General features: G+C 46.3%; 1 long non-coding RNA gene across 3 annotated transcripts in view; it reads left to right on the top strand.

Moving 5' to 3' along the window:
* The window catches only part of LOC107133269 (uncharacterized), a 239,861-nt gene that overhangs the window by 211,967 nt on the left and 13,378 nt on the right, over positions 1 to 14,516 (top strand). For all 3 annotated transcript variants that reach the window (XR_009490983.1, XR_001502145.3, XR_009490982.1), the window contains one exon: positions 6,747 to 6,891. This is a non-coding gene — a long non-coding RNA (uncharacterized lncRNA). The remainder of the gene's footprint in view (positions 1 to 6,746; positions 6,892 to 14,516) is intronic.

Here is a 14,516-nt window from a genome sequence, read left to right as displayed (position 1 = left end):
AGATCCAACCAGTCCATTCTAAAGGAAATCAGTCCTGAATATCCACTGGAAGGACTGATGCTGAAGCTGAAACTCCAATACTTTGGCCACCTGATGCGATGAACTGACTCACTTGAAAAGATCCTGATGTTGGGAAAGATTGAAGGTGGGAGTTGGTGATGACAGGGAGGCCTGGCATGCTGCGATTCATGGGGTTGCAAACAGTTGGACACGACTGAGCGACTGAACCGCACTGACTGATGTATAAAACAGTTGACTAAGGAGAACCTGCTGTACAGCACAGGGAGCCCTACTCAGTGCTCTGTGGTGACCTAAATGGGAAGGAAATTCAAAAAGAGGGGATATATGTGTACATATAGCTGATTCACTTTGCAGTACAGTAGAAACTAACAACATTACAGAGCAACTACACTCCAATAAAATTTTTTAAAAATGCAATGTTTTTTGAATCTCAAAAGTATGGTTAAGTGTAAGGAGAAAGACACAAATAGCTACATACTGTATAATTCCATTTCTATGATTTCTGAGAAAGGACAAATGATAGGATTAGAAATTATCAGTGATTGTTAGGACTGAAGGCTCAAGGGTAATGAAATATTTGATATCTTGATTGTACTGGTGGTTACATGACTGTGTACATTAGTCAAAATTCAGAACTGTGCGCCTAAAAGAAATGAAATTTACAGTATATAAGTAGTACTTTACTGTGCAAACAGAGAGAGAAAACTTTGACCTTGTTCTAGATTTTCTCTCACATTTTAAAATGAATGACACCCCAGTCTCTGAAGGTTTGATCTTGCTTTGTCACCAAGAAAAAGTGGATCTGTGACCAAGGAGAATCTGTGGTTGCTAATACATGGCATGGCTTTGCCAGTCTGGATGGCAAGGCTTTGCCTCTGCCTTGGAATCTTGCTGTGGGTGGGATCTGATTTACTGAAATCACCAGATCTCTTGGCAAGTTTGGGATCCTGTGCACCCATCTGAGAGGGGCCTGGTCTCCACCGGAGGAGGTAACCCTCAGGAGGAGCATCCATGGAAATGCTTAATAAGTGCTATGTCCTGGGCCTTATCTTAATTCTTCCAAGAACACACTGAGACAGCTCCTATGATTTATTTCTGTTTTACATATGAAGAAAGTGAGGTTCAGAGAGGTTGAATAACTTTACCATACAGTTATTAAGTGAGCTGGTGACCTAAACATGGCTTTGTTTGGCTTTAGTTAGGAGGCAACAGGGGCTTCTCAGGTAGTACTAGTGGGAAAGAACCTACTTGCCAATGCAGGAGACATAAGAGATGCAGGTTTGATCCCTGGGTCTGGAAGATCCCCTGGAGGAGGGCATGGCAACCCACTGCAGGATTCTTGCCTGGGGAATCCCTTGGACAGAGGGGCCTGGAGGGCTATAATGCCCAGGGTCACATGGAGCCGGACATGACTCAGCGCACAGGCACCAGGCATCAGGGGTGCTGCCCTTCCCCCACTTCATACCAAGGTAGCACTTTTTACCACGTGCTGCACCCTTCCCCGTTTTTCTTCTTGAAGTTATTTGTTGACTTGATTTTGCTTGAATCAAGTTGCCGGAAATAGGGGTCAGCAATTCTCTGTTGTATTTTCCTCGAGGAGGGGACTAGGGCTTGGGCACAAGTCCCTGCTGGCTGTTACCTGTGAGTGTGTGTGAGAGTGTGGTTTGCTGTGGCCTTCACCTCCATCTCTGACCCAGGAATGGCCCAGTTCCCATGGACTCCAGAAGTGAGTCTGGACCAGATGTCTGTCCTTGAACAAGTGACCTCCAGTGTCCCCTGCCGGAGATGGCAGTAGTTTCACTAGGACAGCTCAGACGGCTGAGCGGTCTCTGCCTTTCTTTTTCTCTAGGGCTTGGGACCAAGGCCAAAATTGTGCATATTGTTGCAGCACACGGATTCCAGACTTGCTCAAACATGTAATATAGGTCCTGGTGAATCCTGCCAGTTAAGGACAGCTAAGAAATACTACCTTAATTATTACGTCACTGTTCACCCTTTCTTTCTTGGAAATGAATCTTGGTGTCATCTTGGAATTCATACTTTTTTCTTGACCTCCTCATGTGAAGAAAATCTTCTGTATATAACCAGACAGCCCTCCATATCCATGGATTATCCATCCATGGATTCAACCAATCTGGGATTGAAACTATTTGGAGAAAAAATTCTAGAAAGTTCCAAAAGGTAAAACTTGAATTTGGGCATCTATTTACATAGAATTTAAATAGTATTATAAGTAATAACACTAATAATAGGCATTATAAGTAATCTAGAGATGATTTAAAGTATAAGGGAGGATGCACCCAGGTTATATGCAAGCACTAGCCCGTTTTATATATGAGACCTGAGCATCTGTGGATTTTGGTATCTGAGAAGTTCCTGGAACCAATCCTCCATGGATACCATGAGATGAAAATAATCCACTCTGTCAACATGACTTACTTTTCAACATGTATCCCCAACAGAAGAAAGCAGAGTATTTCCAGGGTGGCCAAACCTACTCTTTTTTTTTTTTGCTCTAGTTGCCTCTTTGCAGGGCCCAACCCTGTGGCTCTCAAGTGCATAGAGCAGGCTGCCCCTGCTCTTAGGTCCCCCTGCCCCAGCCCCTCTTCAGACTTCCCAACCCAGTCTTCCTCACTAACTCACTCACACTAGTGTCCCATTCAGCTCAGAAGAAACGAGTTGCCAGTCCAGGTTCCATGCATGATACTGGATGCTTGGGGCTAGTGCACTGGGACGACCCAGAGGGATGGTATGGGGAGGGAGGAGGGAGGAGGGTTCAGGATGGGGAACACATGTATACCTGTGGCGGATTCATTTTGATATTTGGCAAAACTAATACAATTATGTAAAGTGTAAAAATAAAATAAAATAAAAAAAAAAAAAAAAGAAGTTCTCCAATCTAAATCAGCCTTGCCCAGTGTCTCATTCTGGCAAAGTGACAATAAGTTGTTGTTTAGTCACTCAGTCATGTCCAACTCTTTGCGACCCCATGGACTGCAGCACACCAGGCTTCCCTGTCCTTCACTATCTCCCGGAGTTTGCTCAAACTCGTGTCCATTAAGTCAGCGATGCCATTCAAACATCTCATTCTCTGTTGTCCCCTTCTCCTCCTGTCTTCAATCTTTCCCCGCATCAGCGTCATTTCCAATGAGTCAGTTCTTCGCATCAGGTGGCCAAAGTATTGGAGCTTCAGCTTCAGCATCAGTCCTGCCAATGAATATTCAGGATTGATTTCCTTTAGAATTGACTGGTTTGATTTCCTTGAGTCCAAGGGACTCTCAAGAGTCTTATCCAACACCACAGTTCAAAAGCATCTATTCGGTGGTGCTCAGTTTTCTTTATGGTCCAACTCTCACATCCATACATGCCTCCTGAAAAAACCATAGCTTTGATTATATGGACCTTTGTCTGCAAAGTAATGTTGGAAAAATAAGTAGCACTGAGATAAAATAAAATCATCCTGCTAATGATGCATTTGGATAATGGCTCCCCCTTCATTGTTTATACAGTTCTTCAATAGAATGTATAATACACACTGTATGCTGCCTTCCAGAGCAGAATAATGATGTCATTAAGGTCCTTCCTAACAAACAGAAATGGCCTTGGTTAAGGAAAAACCAGGGTTTGGGAGGGCCTCCCATTTTGGGCAGCTGGTGGGCAGCAACCGTTCTGGAAAGCTTACTCAGAAAAAAACCCAGTTTTGCCAAGTTTTGATGCAAGTGTGTCTAGAGATGTAAACACCGCAATGAAACAATGCAGGAATTAAATACAGCACTTAGGTAAGACATTTGACTTTCTGTTCAGTTCCCAGAACCAAACAGCTGCTCTGCTCTTTGCTCTGTTTTCATGCCTTCCTGCAGTGCGGATGCTTCCACTCAGAACCGTGACCTTACATCCCTCTCCACTGAGCCACGAGCGCTGTCCTCCCATGCTGTACACGAGCAGGACTGCTTCCTCCTTCCACCTGGTAGTACTTTCCTTCAAAGGCAGAGCCGATCTCATTCATTATTGAAATAAGTTGATGGGATGCAGTGGTTTCAGTCCTAGATTCTGGTGCCAGAGTGCCAGGTTCTATCTCGTTCCCCACCTCCTAGCTGTATCACCCACCCTCCTGCATAAAATGAGGATTGTGACATGGCCTACCACCCGCGAGGAGTGTAGAATATTTCATGAGTTATTTCAGGAAAAGGGCTCAGAGATGTTTCTGGAGAGGGTGTGATGCACCACATGTTGGCTTTATGATCACTGCCAGCACACAGCAGGGGTGGGTACTGTGCATCCAGAGATGAGCTCCTCCTAGTGCATCTGCTAGAGCACAACTCAAAGCTACCCTGAAGATGCCTTCTTTCTTCTCTGCACTGCTATAAACCCTGCTATACTTGGGAAAATGTATCAATCTTCAAAGCCTTCTGTATAGATATGAAGATGTTTCATAATAAGACAAATGCAGCTTTTTATGAACAATAAAATATGGGAAATACCCAGCTTAATTTAAATCAAAGTGAAATCTCCCTCATCTTCTCACATTCTAATGTAGGGGGTCAGATTTCTGTGAGCCATGTTTGGGGGAGGCCAGCCCAGCCCATACATGGCTCTCAGAGAGGCTGCCCAGATCTTTACCCCTGCCTGGGCAGGATGGGTGTGGAGAAGTCTCAGCATGAGTCGTAAATGATCTGGTGTGTGTGTCTGAGGTGTGGAGAGCAGAAAGGTGAGGGCTCTTTTGGCCAAGTTGCTCTGGATTCTGTCAACATGACTTTCATCCTCATCGTGGTCTCTTCCAACACTGCTCAAGATATGAGAGCAAAATGCAATCGAATCCAGGTCCCCTGCAGCCCTTCCCATAGATGGTTTTGTTTTTCAACTTAACAAGCTAAGAATTCCCCAGCCCATCCAGAACTGAAATCTCTAGTACTTGAGATTAAAAAGCTTGCTCTAAAATAAACAAATTTTAATTTATCTTTTACTCTTCTTTCTGACCCATCTCCTCCTCTTCTCTTCCTGTCCCCACCACTTTTCATTTTCAGGGAAAAAAAGAAAAGAGATTTTTTGATCTTGTTTACAATTTTTAAGCTTGTTTAATCAAAGGATAAGATAGCTTTGAAAGTCCTGCTTTGGTGCTTTCATTTTGAGAAGTGAAGTTTGGCACCATTTCATCCTCATTCAATGTACTTTTAAGGTCCAGATATCCACCACCAAAGGCTTCCCTGATGGCTCAGCAGTAAAGACTCTGCCTGCAATGTAAGTGATGCAGGAGATGCAGGCTTGATCCCTGGGTGGGGAAGATTCCCTGAAGGGGGAACTGGCAATGCACTCCAGTATTCTTGTCTGGAAAAATCCCACAGACAGAGGAGTGCAGAGGACTACAGTCCAAAGTGTCACAGAGTCAGACACAACTGAACAACTGAGCATGCATGCATCCACCACCAAAGGGCATCACATGTATGCACAAACAGACCCATCAGTGCTGCAAAATAGCAGGTACCATGGACAATGGGGCACTGAACCATTTCCCCAAATGGAAAGAAAAAAAGCGAAAGTGTTAGTCATTCAGTCATGGCTGACTCTCTGGGACCCCATGGGCTGTAGCCCACCAGGCTTCTTTGTCTATGGAATTCTCCAGGCAAGAATACTGGATTGGGTAGCCATTCCTTTCTCCAGGGGATCTTTCTGACCCGGGCATTGAAACCAATCTCCTGAATTGCAGATCTGAGCCACCCGGGAAGCTCATATGGAAAGAAAGAGAAAAACCCAAGCAAAGAACCCCAAATAGCTCCACTTTCCTTTCGAGCAGTCTTGCGCAGGGCCACTTAGCCAGGGCAGGACTAATGGGTGCCAGGTGCCTTGTAGACATGCCAGGCTGACAGGTGTCCCTCTCTCTCTGTGGGAGGACGAGTTCATAACACATCCTTGCCTGGTGCATATTTGAATCTCATTTCTGGAGCTGTACCTAAAGACGGCAGCCTTTGTCTGTGGGGGAAAAACAAAATCACACTGGAAAGTGGGAAAAGAGCCTGGGTGATCAGTGCCTTACTCAACTGAAAAATACTAAGAAGTCACCTGGATTTGGAGCTGATACTAAATACAGGAAGTAGTAAGTATCACTAAGTACATGATAGCTATCTTTTGGTGGTTTTCAAACTGGTCATTGTAAGACTCTATTTTCCAGATTTACTCTACTTTGACCCTTCCTATATGAAAGAGCGGTTGGTCTGGTTACACTGGGAGTGGGGGGTCCAGAGTGCTGTGGGTGTGGCATCTTCCTTGGCTGCTCCCACATAGCACTCCTTCTTCCTGCATCTTTGAGCCACAAGCTCCTCAAAATGCAGAACATCCTGAGAAACAATGAACACATACTGCCTCTGATTTTACAAGAGGACACTTAAGCTTGAGGATGAACCAAGGTGCCAGGGTCGTGGTGCTGGCGCTGCTGAGACCATCAGCAACCAGCCACCGTATGGACAGCACATGCTCATTCTCCTCGACAGAAAGTAAACATTTAAACTACTTTGACCAAGAATGTAAAGCCATGGATTGAGAGAACCCACTTAGCGCCAGCAGAGCCCTTCAGGGCTTTCTCTTTTTCCTGTAGATTCAGTATTTTGGATTCTGCAAACAAAAATATTCTGGAACAGGAGATTTGGTTTGATTGACATGCCTGTACTGGTAACAGGAGAACTTGGAGAGCTGAGTTCCTTCCCATGCTCCCCTCCATGCATCTCTTCCAGGCCTTCAACTAGCTTCTGAGAGAGAGCTGTGGGTCAGCGGTAGGAGGAACAGGACCGGCTCCAGTCACACAGAGAGCCCTGGAGCCTGCCTCCCACAGCCGGGGAGAGACAGCCAAGCCGGCAGAGCCTGTGTGTGCATGTATGTGTAAGTAGCATGATTTTTCCTTCTACTAAAAAATAATACAGTTCATAAGGAACACTCATAAAATGCAATAAGCATAAAAAAAGAAAGGTCACCACAGAGAAACTTGAAGGATCTGCCCTCCATTTCACCAAAATAGGATCACACAGCTTATAACCCCCTTTTATTTTTTGTGATAAATATCTATACATATTATATAATTTCTAATGGTTTTGAAATATCCCCTTATGTTGTAAGTCATTCAGCTAAATTTCCACTTTCAAACTTTTTTGCTTTTATAAAGAAAACTTCTATTACTATTTTTATTCATAAATCTTTACATATTTCCCTGGAATGAATTCCTAGAGGTGGAATTGATGGTTATATAAGGTGAACACTTTAAACAGTATTATCAAACTGCTTTTCAAAAGTTCTCAAATTTTCCCTGAGAACTGCACAGTTCCCTACACCTTTCATCACGTTGGCTGATCCAGGTCAGAAAAGGTGTTAAGGATCCGCGGACCAAGCAGAAATACGGGAAGGACTGAGCTAAGGACCGTGTCTTCAGGGAATGGCATGTTGCATTCAAACTGTACTTTTGTTTTACTAAGAGAATTTCTACAGATGTGCTGGGTGTCAGTTTTCAAAAATTAACATAGGAAAGCAAAAAAAGCAAAGAACAAAAAACGAAGAGTGCTTGTTGGCTTCCTTGTATCTCCAGAAGGAACATCAGGCGGAGGATCGACAGGGCTGCAACCTGATTTGACCCTGTGTCACTGAATCATCACGTCACCGCACCTCTGCGTGGGGCGTGTTGATGTCGCAGCGCCTCCTGGAGCTCCGTGCTCACCACCTCAGTGCAGGAGGTGCAGGAGGGGGCAGGGGCACAGACCGCCTCTTCACTTCTTCCCAGCAGGAGGGATGGCGCAGAGAAGTGGGGGGCAGCCAAGGCTGGCCTGTCTGCCCCCTCGCTGGCCTCCAGTAGTCTCTTTTTTGTGGTCTGAGCCCTGGTTGATTGGCAGCAAGGTGAGGGTGGCAGATTTCCTGTGTCTCTGACTCTCCCTCCACAGTGGTCACCCATCAAGGAAGTGAACCAAAAAAAAAGAATAAAAAAGCTGCGTGGCACCATCTTTTCTGGCCCTGCCTTCCATGGCGCTTTTGTTCCCTCTCTCCTGGTCTTCTCTCCACCTCTCCCTTCAGCCCCTGTGAGGATGAGGTAAGGCAAGGAATCTGTGGGTGGTAGAGGATGCACTGAATGGGGTGTGTAACCGATGTCCCCTGTGTCTGCTCTAGACTCAACGGAGAGCTGACCCACGAGCTCAACAGACTGCCCTGGACTCTGTTCAGGGAAGATGCACTTGGGGTTGGGGCTTCCAGAATGTCCCTCAGTCTCTTTACACCTGGATTTTCTCTCTGCCCTTCAGCTGCCCTCAGCCTTCCCTTCCCTCCTCTGCAGACAGGATATTACCCATGAAGTCCACCCTTCTCTTGCCAGGACCCTAGCTCCTTTGCCTCACTGTGCTCAGGCTCTCCAGCCAGGACTTGCTCACACCTGTTCTTTCCATGCTTATAACTGGACTGCTGACAGCTGGAGAAAGCCACGCGGCCCTGTAGATAGATGGGCACCACTCCATACAAGTCACCTTGAACCGCAGCTGGGCACTTAGTGCCTCCAGAGGCCTTCTGTTTGCTATTGTTTTCCACTCTCTACAGAAGGATTCCCAAAACTTCTCCCTGTCCTCCAACAGTTGCTACTTACTGAAACACCCAACTGGCCCAAGGCACACATGCTTGTTTATCAAGTGGCAACTGATCCTCCTTCCATTTCTGAAAGAATTAAGAACAATTATCGAATAGGAAATCCATTATTTTGAAGAGCTGACCCAAAATGGGGTGAGAGAAGGAATGTGACAAAGAGGAGGATGTAGGAAGGAGCCTTCCTCTGGGGGAGGAAGACAAGTGTCAACCCCCTAAACTTGGCAGGCTTCCTTTTATTTTTTTTTCGGGCTTCCTTTTGAAGCCTTCGTCCATCAGGTCTCACCCATCGTGGTCAGGGCTCCCGAGGAGACGGTGCAGATGGCGTCCTTGCCCACGGCCAGGCAGTGACAAGATTCTGGAGAGCAAACCCACAGGGTGTGTCTCTGTTATTCCTCAGGTGCTCCTTTAGATTCAAGATGACTGTGGTCAGACAGCTTTCCACTGAGATTTGATTAATAATTTTTTTCCTGGGCTGTGTTCCCTGGGACACATTGAGGTTCACGCTCAGTGGCTAACTTTTTTCAGGTTTTTCATTTCTATCCACTTCTCTCAACTTTGGACGTAGCACACAGCCACAGAAATGTGCACAGAGAATCCAACGCACAAGAAATTTGCATTTGACTCCTTGAACAGAAAGTCTGTGTATATCCAGGGACTTGGGAAGCAGAGGCCTCTTTCCACTCCTCAGCAGATGACCAGTCGCATGAGTTGGGCTCTGTCGTGTGTGGGTGGAAGGCCACCTTAACTTTCCAGAAAGGGGCAGCAGAGCAGGCTAGCGGGCATGCACTGCGAGGTTGAGAGGACCACATGCATTCACTTAGAGCAAGGCAGGGCCCTGCCAATCTGCTCAGACATGCTGCCAGCTGGCAGCAGGACTGAGTCCTCCCCCAGGAGAGCCGAGAGCGCAGAAGGCCGGCCTGAGGCCTGGCCTGGTGAGTGAGCGGTAGCTTTCAATGTATGGAGTGTCTAGTGAACACTGGCCAGGACACCCCGGCTCCTCACAATTCCCTTCCCAGTTTTCTGCCAGGGACTTTAATTTTTTCTAAGGGAAAACTTTGCATTTGTTTTTGGTATCTTTAGTGTGTGTGTGTGTTTGCTCTTGGTGCTAAGCCTCTGTGATTATCTATAGGAACTGGCAGAAGCACTCTCGCCTTTTCTCACTTTGAGTGTCTGACCTTGTGACCTTGTGTTCTTGTGAAACCTCTGCTATGTAATCTCATCAGTCTCCTTCCTGTACATTTTCCCTGATTTCCCTTGGACTCTCCCATGGGCATTTTTATGTCAGTGGACTGGAATGTTTCTTTCGGCCCTGGGAAAAGCTCCTCTGGTCTTAGTGAATTCAGAAGTGGAGGAATTCATAAGATTTAGGGAGTGTGCCTCAAATTGCCTCCTAGTATAACTTCCCACAAGGACTGGAGAAAGGTTAGAACATTCCCCTGCAGTGACTGGGGATGGAAAGGGGCAGGTTCCCCTTTCCTGCTGAAGTCACGAGGAGCCAGCCGGGACCACAAGCACACAGGCTACAGCCAAGGGCCCAAGCAGAAGCTGCAATACTAAGGGCTACACACTGGCGCCTTCGAGCAAGATCTGACAGAAGGAAACTGAGCCTGGGGAAGGCAGCCATTTTCTTAAGACTGCACATTGTAGTAGACGGCAGAGAGGGGGTAACAGTCTCTACACACGGCGGAGAGAGAGTAACAGTCTCTACACACAGCAGAGAGGGGGTAACAGTCTCTACACACGGCAGAGAGGCGGGTAACAGTCTCTACAAACGGCGGAGAGGGGGTAACAGTCTCTACACACGGCAGAGAAAGAGTAACAGTCTCTACACACGGCAGAGAGGGGGTAACAGTTAGTCTTGTTTTATTTTGAGCTGAGTGGTACTGTAAGGTTCTATCAGGTTACAAGGAAGGTAAATGCCTCTTGGGAACCTTGCAACATCCAGGCCTAGCCAGTCTTTAAGGCTGATTTTATCCAAAGCAGACGAATTCTTGATCTGATTTGAGGTGGTGTCAGGAAGCTCCAGTATTACACGCGTGAAGTTCAGTCATTATAGCCATTGTTTCATTTGATGGGTTGTCCCCAGTTACAGTTAAAATATCTTTGTGTGTATAATTCTTTGAGCATTTATTTACTCCTAAGTGTAAATTAATTTATTGAATATTATTAAACATAGAAGCTAATTGAGGGCTGATTCCTTCCCTTTATGTATTTATTCTATCAACATGCATTTAATCTTGTCTGAGGACAAGATACTGTGTGAGTTAAAAGAGGAGGAAGACCTGTCTTCTGCCCTAAGTGAGCTTAAAACGCTACCATAAGATACCAAATAGTAAGCCATAAGAATAACACAAATAGAAAAAAAAAATCGATTGAGAGTAGGAACTAAGGACAAACAGCTGGGGAATTCAGAGTGCATGCTGAGAGGCAATAGGAAGGTTAAGCATTTGTGAAAGATGGTGAAGATCTCAAGTGGAGCTGATGACGATGCCGGGGGTGCCAAGTGAAGAGACAAGCGAGGAAGGCATTCCTGGGGAGGGAAAGCTATAAGCAAAGGTGCTGGGGGTGGGAAATTGCCACATTTGTTTAGAGATTTCAAGTCATTCAGTTTGACTTAAAGGAAAGGTGCATGTGAAAGGATAATAGGAGATAAAGATTAAAAAAAGGCATTTTGAGGCCTAGGTTCAGAGGACCTTGAGTGCCAGGCCAAGGAGCAAGGTGTCTCATCTGATAGACAATGAAGAAGACCTTGTGAAAGTTTGTGGACAGGAGTGCCAGGATTCAAACTGTGCATAAGACTGATCTAGGGGGTCAGGGGGGTGGTAATTATGGATGGGAGCTTCCTGGGGGATATTTCTTGAGGTCATGAAGGCTTGAACTAGGATGATAGTGGTAGGAGCTGGAAGACCATCTTACCCATGAGATGGTCTCTTGGCTATAGAGGAGCTGTGGTCCACCAGGGGGCAGAGGTGTCGAGCATGGGTACGCGGGAGAATGTGGAAGAGAAAGAGCCAGCCCAGGAGACAGAGCCGGCTGAGGTGGAAATCTAAGGTGTGCCCACTAGACACTGGCACTGGGGGCAGCACTGGCCTCCAGGCCCAGCGGGTTCTCATGGGTGGGGAGAGCAGTGAGTGAGCATGACAGGGTGGCAGGATCAGGGGAGGAGCGTGGCCAGCATTTGACTTCATTCACGAACGTTTTTACTCTGATGGGCCCTGTTCTGGGTGCTAGGATTCAGGATGACCAGGGACAAGTCACTGCTTTCCTGGAGCTTTTCTTTTGTAACAGGACATCTAATTAGGTCACATTCTTAGGCAGAGCGCTAAATCACAGCTTTCCTTCACTAGTTATCATTCTCGGTGTGGGACAATTTAGCATCTGTTGCACCTCAAACTAAAGACAGGACTTCCAGCTCCTCAAGGAGTTCTGAACTCTTCCCAGTCAATACCCCTGGCACCTGCCTACAGCTTCCTGTAAGGCCACCCACCTACAGCTACCTGCCCCCATCAGAAGTCACTACTTTTCTGACTTCCATCATCACACATTTATTCTGCTTTGTTCTTGAACTATAAAAGGTAATTGCACATTTTAGGGGGCTTCTTTTGCTCAATATTGTGTTGTTGAATAGAATAATAACTTTGTTTTCTTATTCTTTTTTAAAATTTTGGGGTATTCCATTGCACAAATATCCCACATTCTATTTATCCATTCTACTACTGACAGACATGGGTTGTTTTCAGATCTTGGCTGTTAAGAACAGATCTGCCAAGAGCCTTTGCACCCATGATATTTGATGAACAAATGCACTCACTTCTCTCTGATGTGTTACCTAGGAGTGAAGTTGCTGGATATTCATTAACTGTGTATTAAGTACCTATTTTATATCCGGCTCTGTGCTGGGTGTTTGATAATTATTAAATGTGAGCAGAAACATGGTCCCTGTTCTCATTAATAGTCATAGCAAACGTGTGACTCTGAAAAAAAGGAAGATGTAACATACACTGTCACCTTTTTTCAGCATGTAGAGGGCTGCCCACTTCCTGGAGACAAGTGATTAATGCCCCACTGCTGGGGCTGGACTAGAGGTGGGTTTCCAGTGGGGCTTGGGTGGAGGGAAGTGAGTTCAGCTTGGCTGCCTGAGGGCCCTGTCCGCCCAGTCCCCAGGTACATTCCTTGGCCTGGGGGGCATTTCTGGCCTTGATCTCTGGCTCTGGAGGTGGCTGGGATAATTGAGAGCTTATGCCCCACTCTCCAAAGACTGGTTTTAGCACATATCTAACCTGCATTTTAATATTATTCCTTCTGACTGGAAGCATTTGGAAATGGTCCTTGCCCTGCTTTTAAAAGGTGGTGTTATTTTATGAACATTTAGACATTGATTAATAAAATTCCGAACCCATTAACTAATGGGGGAAATGCCAAACTTTTTTTGTGTATATCCAAGAAAGTAAATGTAATAAAAACTATCCCAAAAGGTAAGTTAAATTATATATAGCCTTTAGGTTTTTTTTTTTTTTCCTCCTGATGGCCTCACCAGATGTTTTAAAATACAGGACACAGGCCTTTCCCCCCTTGTTTTCTCCAGGGAAAGAGGAAAGAAAACTTGGCTCAGCTCTACTTAACTTGGGGGAGGAAAAAAAAAAGCTGTAACAGGGATGCTGGAAATCCCCAAGCTGAAGGCAAATATGAAGGCAAGGGAACAAAACTGTTGATTTTTTACCTAGTTTTTCTTACTCGCCTCCACCCAGCCTTCTCAGATCACAGTTAGGAATTCTGCTTTGATTCCTGGAGCAAGAAGCTGGGTTTGTCAGGCCCCCTGGCGATGGGGAGGCAGGTTAGGAGTGGGGGTAGAGGCGGGGCGCGCTGAATGGCGTCCATCTTGGCTGATGCACCTCTCATCTCCCATCTCACGGGGCGAGGCCGCGGCTTGAGGAGCAGGGATGGCGGGTGCACAGTGAAGTGTCGTGCCAGCAGCTCTCCACAAACTGCCTTCTGAGGCTCTGGGATTCTGTTGTAAACCCAGATTTTGATTTTTGCACCTTCCCTTAACCCCCATCGAAGTTCCCTGAATCTGAAAGGCAATAAAAACGGCTAAACAGTTGAGAGACGGGATCTGTCAAATCCTTCAGGTCACATCCTCTGTTTCTGCCATGATTAGCCATGGAAATAAACGTTTCGAACCTGGCTGCAGCTCCTCCCGCTTGGGCTCAGAGCTGGCTTCCGCAGAGCCGGGCTTCTTCTGCAGAGCTGGGCCTCTCCTCTGCTTCCAGCACTTTCCGTGGAGTCTCGAAGGCTTGTTTAGAAGGAAAAGCAGAAGTGGGGGGTCCTCTGAGGCTCTACCTAAGCCTTAAAATTCTCCTTGAGAACAGCGTTCCCGGTGTTACCTTGGCGCACTGACTGCAGCGGGACGCCAGGAAGCCCTTGGAGGTGCCTCCGGTGCCGGCCGCAGACCCGACTCCTCCCGTTGCGGCGCCTCCGCGGCCGCAGAGTGGAAGGGGAGGCTCTGCGGAGTACCACCTGGCCCAGAGTGTAGGCAGGACAGAGCCTTCACAGTCGGTGGTGTGGGAACAGTCTCTTCACAGGAAGTGCAGACAGGCCAACTTTTATTCATCATCTTTAACTTCCCTTTGGGCAGAGTTTTCTATTCTGACTGCCCAGCAGAATCACTTGGAAACTTTAAAAAATTTATAAAAACACACAAATAGCAAAAGCAAGTAATGAACCTCAAAGGCAGAGGGTAGGATGATGGAGTTTAGTTCAGTTAGCAGCGTATCTGTGACACTGCCATGTTTTAGTAGAGAAGGCCAGTGTCCTAAAATACCTTAGAAATGCAGCCCCCTGGGACTAGAACACAACCAGGGTTCTAACAGGAAGTCCTGGGGGACAGACAG

The sequence above is a fragment of the Bos taurus genome, chromosome 17 (genome assembly GCF_002263795.3).
Source record: "Bos taurus isolate L1 Dominette 01449 registration number 42190680 breed Hereford chromosome 17, ARS-UCD2.0, whole genome shotgun sequence".
NCBI classification, from domain to species: Eukaryota; Metazoa; Chordata; class Mammalia; order Artiodactyla; family Bovidae; genus Bos; species Bos taurus.
Note: the sequence above shows the minus strand (reverse complement) of the source record. Positions and strands in the feature narration are given on the sequence as shown.